The sequence below is a fragment of the Macrotis lagotis genome, chromosome X (genome assembly GCF_037893015.1).
Source record: "Macrotis lagotis isolate mMagLag1 chromosome X, bilby.v1.9.chrom.fasta, whole genome shotgun sequence".
NCBI lineage: Eukaryota > Metazoa > Chordata > Mammalia > Peramelemorphia > Peramelidae > Macrotis > Macrotis lagotis.
This window is the reverse complement of record NC_133666.1, coordinates 563,930,038-563,935,363: the sequence shown is the minus strand read 5'-3', so window position 1 is coordinate 563,935,363 and position 5,326 is coordinate 563,930,038. Positions and strand designations below refer to the sequence as shown.

The following is a 5,326-nucleotide window of genomic DNA, read 5'->3' as shown; positions in this document are numbered from 1 at the left end:
AAGAATAAACAATTCTAGTATATTTGTAATTTTAATATAATTTACTTTACCGTGATGGATTAAATTTCTTTGAGTTGGCCTTCAGTTACTTAAACTGTTGATAATTATTTTAGCTTGATTTAAATTTTCTCCTGAATGTTTATTCAAATCAAGTTGAAATCTTTATTTCTTTTCCTTGTCTTAATGCACCACAGCTTTTGTTTTTAAAATTCTATTATTAAATTTATTGAATATTTGGAAAAGCCCATAACATTTGAAAACTTTGCAAACATCTTTTCAAATTATTCTTTCCTCTACTTTGGAATATATTTGGAAAGAGCATTTTAAAACAAATATACCAAAAACTCACCCAAAACTTTGTCTAAACAAGGATAGATTTATTCTTTGTTTCCCATCAAAGATAGGGGAAGTTCATTTTTGTGTCTCTCATAGTTCAAACCTGGAAATAGTAGCAAGCCCAATCTCTTCCTCTTCACCAACTTTTCCATATAGATTCTAGAAAGACTGCCAAAGTTCAAAGGGGAGTACCCTTGTAGACTTCTCTTTTCTGGATACAAAAATAATTTCAAATAAGGGCACCACTAGTCTAGGTTTTAATGAATTCTCTCTTTTTTAGGACTGATGAACAACAACAAAAAAAAAAATCACTGTTAATTAATATAGCAGAGAAACTACTATGAAGCCAAGCTTCTACAGTAGGCAAAGTATTTGAACCAAGAATTTTTATAGAAAACCACAGTAAAAAAAACTGATCCCTGAAAAAAAACAGATATTTGAAATGAAAGAGGAATCTTTTTCTAAAATTACTTTGCGCATCCATCAAAAATTTTCTATATTATTAATTATATATAAGAAATAGAATTAAAGATTTTAAATTTACCTCAGAAACATTTTAATTCAACTCTTTCAGTTTTTAAATGAAAGGAGTCACATAGGTATTAATTCAGTCTGTGTGACGCTGGAATCACTACTTTTTCCTGACTCAGTCTGACAAGAAACAATATATCATGTTAGAGTAGTGAATCCTAAAGACTAGGCATAAAGACTAGGGTTCAAATCACATCTCAGATATCATCTTGCTCTAATCCTAGGCAAGTTATTTAATATATCCTCGTATCAATATCTGCATCTAAACAATAATGAGGAAACTCTCTGAATCCCTTTAAATTCTATATCTAGTCCTCAAGGCTAGCAAAATATAACATTTCTATGGAATTTTAAGCTTTGCAAAGCACTTTACAAATATCACCTCACTTGACCCTCAGAACAATGCTGGGAGATAAGTGCTTTTATCATACACATTTAGCAGCTGAGGAAACTGAGGCAGGTAATGATTAAATAATTCCCCTGGTGTCACACAACTAGGAAGTGTCTGAGACTAGATTTGAAATCAAGTCTTTCTGACTTTGTGCTGCTTTGTTGTCTCTTTACAAGAGAGCAGCAAGGGTATTTTTTAAGTGACTATAGAAATTTGATTATAAATACAAAGTATTTCCCTAGGACTCAATTATCTAAATAAAAAATGCCTCTAATGATTAATTCCAATTCAATAATTGTCTGCTATATGCCTATCATCAATGAACAGTCTTACAATTGGTATTGGACTAAGATTTGAGTTTACAAAGATAAAAGTCAATTCAACAAGCATCTATGAGAAATATATTATAGGTACTAAGCTAAGCGCTAGCCATAGAAAGGCAAAAAAACAAAGTTCTTGTCCTCAAGGAGTTTACAGTCTAATGAGAGATCACACTAGATGAAGTGAAGATATATACATAACAACCTGGAGATAATATCAGAGGGAAAAATGACAATGAATAATCCTTGAATTCAAGTAGTGTATGTTCTTTTTTAATAGAAATTTTATTTTATTTTTCCAATTAAATGTAAATGTAGTTTTCAACATTCACCCACCTGCAAATTTATAAGTTCCACATTTTTCTATCACCCTCCCTTCCTTCTCCCCTCCCCATGAAGTGAACAATCTGCTAAAAGTTGTACATAAATATATTTAACATATTTCCATATTAATCATGTTGTGACAGAGGAATGAAGACCTAAAGGGAAAGAAAAAGTCATAAAAAGAAGAGAAAAAATAAAAGTTTTTTTTAAAAAGTGAACATGGAATTCTTTGCTCTGCATTCAGATTCCAGTTTTTTCTCAAGATGTGGATGACATTGTCCTAGCAATTCTTTTAGGCTTGCCCTTGATCTCTGAATTGCTGAGAGGAATTGCATCCATCATCATTGATCTTTTCACAACGTTGTTGTTAATGTTCTCTTGTTTCATATTATTTCACTCAGCATCAGTTCATGCAAGTCTTCCCATGCTTCTCTAAAATCTGACTACTAATAATTTCTTAAAGAACAATAGTATAATATTCATATATCATAATTTGTTCAGCCATTCCTCAATTTAAGGACACCCCCTAAATTTCCATTTCTTTGCCATTTCAGAAAGAACTGCTATAAATATTTTTAAACATATGAGACTTACCTACTTTTTATGATTTCTTTAGGATCTAGACTCAGTATTGGTATTGCTAGATCAAAAAATATGAATAATTATATTGCCCTTTTGAAATAGTTCCAGAAAGCTCTCCAAAATGGCTGAATCACTTCACAACTCCAATAATGCATTAGTGTTCTAATTTTTCCACATCCTCTCCAATACTGATTTTCCTTTTTTTTGTCATCAGCCAATATGATTGGTGTAAGGTGTCTCATAGGTGTTTTAATGTTCATTTCTCTAATCAAGAACTATTTGGAGCATTTTTTCATTTGACTATAAATAGCTTTAATTTCTTTATCTAAAAACTACCTGTTAATGTCTTTTGACCATTTATGAATTGATCTCATGATTTTAAAAATTTGATTCATTTCTCTATATTAGAAATGATTCCTTTATCAGAAACATTAACTGTGAAAATTGTTTCCCAGCTTTCTGCATACTTTCTAATCTGCACTGCATCGGTTTTGCTGGTGCAAAATTTTTTAAATTTAATACAGTTAATTTTTTTTGCAACTTACAATGCTCTCTAGTTCTTGTTTGGTCATAAACTTCTCTCCTCTCCATAGATCTGAAAGAGAAGGTGTTTCTTCTTTTCTTAATTGCTCCATGGTTTCACCCTTGATGTCTAAATTCAGTTGCCATTTTGATCTTATTTTGATATGGAGTTTGAGATGTGAGCCTATACCTAGTTTTGTCATGTTATTTTCCAGTTTCCCAGAAGTCTTTGCTGAAAAATTAGTTTTTAACCCCAGAAGATGTAGTCTTTGGATTTATCAAACAGTAGATTATTGTTATCATTTACATCTATTTTTTGAACCTACATTAATCCACTGGTCCATTACTCTATCACTTAAGCAGTACCTGGCAGTTTTGAAGACTGCCACTTTATAATAATCTTTTAGAGCTACAGATATAGCTAGGCCACCCTTTGTATCTTTTTCATCAATTCCCTTGTTATTCTTGACCTTTTGTTTTTCCAGATGAATTTTGTTACTATTTTTCCTAGTGCTATAAAAGTTTTTTGATAGTTTGATTAGTATAGCACTGAACAAGTAATTTAATTTAGGTAGAATTTTTTTTATTATATTATCTCAGTCTAACCATGAGCAAGTGACATTTTTCCAATTGTTTAGATCTGATGTTATTTATGTGAAAAATATGTGTTCATACAGTTTCTGAGTTTGTCTCAGAAGAGAGATTTCCAAGTATTTTCTGTTCTCTACAGTTTCTTTAAATGGAATTCCTCTTTCTATCTCTTGCTCTTAGACTTTATTGCTCATATATAGAAATGCTGATGATTTACACAGGGTTGTTTTATATCCTATACTTTGTTGAATTTTTTAATTATACCAAGTGGTTTTTTTAGTTGATTTACAAGGTTTCTCTAAGTATACCACATCTGCAAAGAGTGAAATTTTTGTTTCCTCATTGCCAATACCAATGCCTTCAATTTCTTCTTCTACTCTAACTGCCAAAACTAACATTTCTTTTTTTTTTGTAGGCATCTTAAAAACATTTTTATTTGGGGATAGGGGTGGCAGCCCCCACGCCCCTCCCCACTGGCTCAGTCCCTCTTCAGGTTCTTGAGGTGCTCTTCCAAGTCGGCGTCGGCATCGGCCAGGACCGTGGAGGGCTCAGCCTTCTTGCCCCCGCAGCCACGGAAAGGGAGCCGCCGGTGGAGCGGAGATTGGAGAGTTCATCGGTCAGGTTCAGATCCAGCGCCTGGGACACCAGGCAGCGCCTGGGACACCAGGGCATCGTTTTCCTCCTACCCCCATGGCGTCCTTCATCTTCTCTTCCTTCATATCCATGATCTCGGCCTGGCGCTCAAATTCCATCACGATCTTCTGGATCTGGAGGGGTGGGGGGGCTTCTGCTGCCTGTTCATGGTCCCCATGGCCTTGGTGTCGCCCTTCATGGCCTGCACCAAGGACTTGGACTTGAGCTCCTAGATCTTGAGGGACACGGCCTGGATGTTGGCTCGCATCATCACGAATTTACTGACCTAGCGGCGTCGCCAGTTTCTGGAGTCCGGGCCCGCTGGTTCTGCCGCCGCAGCATCTCCGGGAGCTTCCTGCGCCTGAACAGCAGGTCCATGGTGGAGGGGAGCCCAAGTTGGAGGGCACAACCGCGGCCTCCGGGAAGCCCCCCACCCCCGGGTGGCACTGACTGACCTGCCCCACGCCAGCCCCACATCCTGCCGGGTTCCAAAACTAACATTTCTAATAAAAATATTGAATAATGGTGGTGATGATGGGCATCCATCACCCCTGATCTTACTGGAAATGCTCCTAATTTATCCCCATTACATATAAAGCTTGCTGATAGTTTTAGACAGATACTGACTACTTATTTTAAGGAAAACTCCATTTATTCCTATACTCTCTTGTGTTTTCAATAGGAATGGTGGTGTAGTTTGTCAAAGTATTTTTTCATCATCTATTGAGATAATCATATGATTTCTGCTAGTTTTCTTATTGATATGATCAATTATGTTGATTGTTTTCCTAATATTGAACTATACCTGCCTACCTGGTATAAGTCCTAACTGATCATGGTGTATTATTCTAGTAATCACTTGCAATCTCTTTGCTAAAATTTATTTAATCAATGTTTCTTAGGAAGATTGGTCTATAATCTTCTTTGACTCTTCTTGGTTTAGGTATCAGTACCATATACCAATATGGAATTGGCCAGAACTCTTCTATTTTTTCAATAGTTTATAAAAAAATTAGAATTAAATGTTTGGTAGAATCCACACTTATAAATCCATCTGGGCCTGAATATTTTTCCTAGGGAGTTTATTGATGGTTTC

At 35.0% G+C, this 5,326-nt stretch overlaps 1 pseudogene; it reads right to left on the bottom strand.

Annotated features, from left to right (window-relative positions):
• Positions 1-4,075: 4,075 nt before the first annotated feature.
• Positions 4,076-4,635, bottom strand: LOC141502717 (charged multivesicular body protein 2a-like; annotated as a pseudogene).
• Between the last annotated feature and the right edge of the window lie 691 nt (positions 4,636-5,326).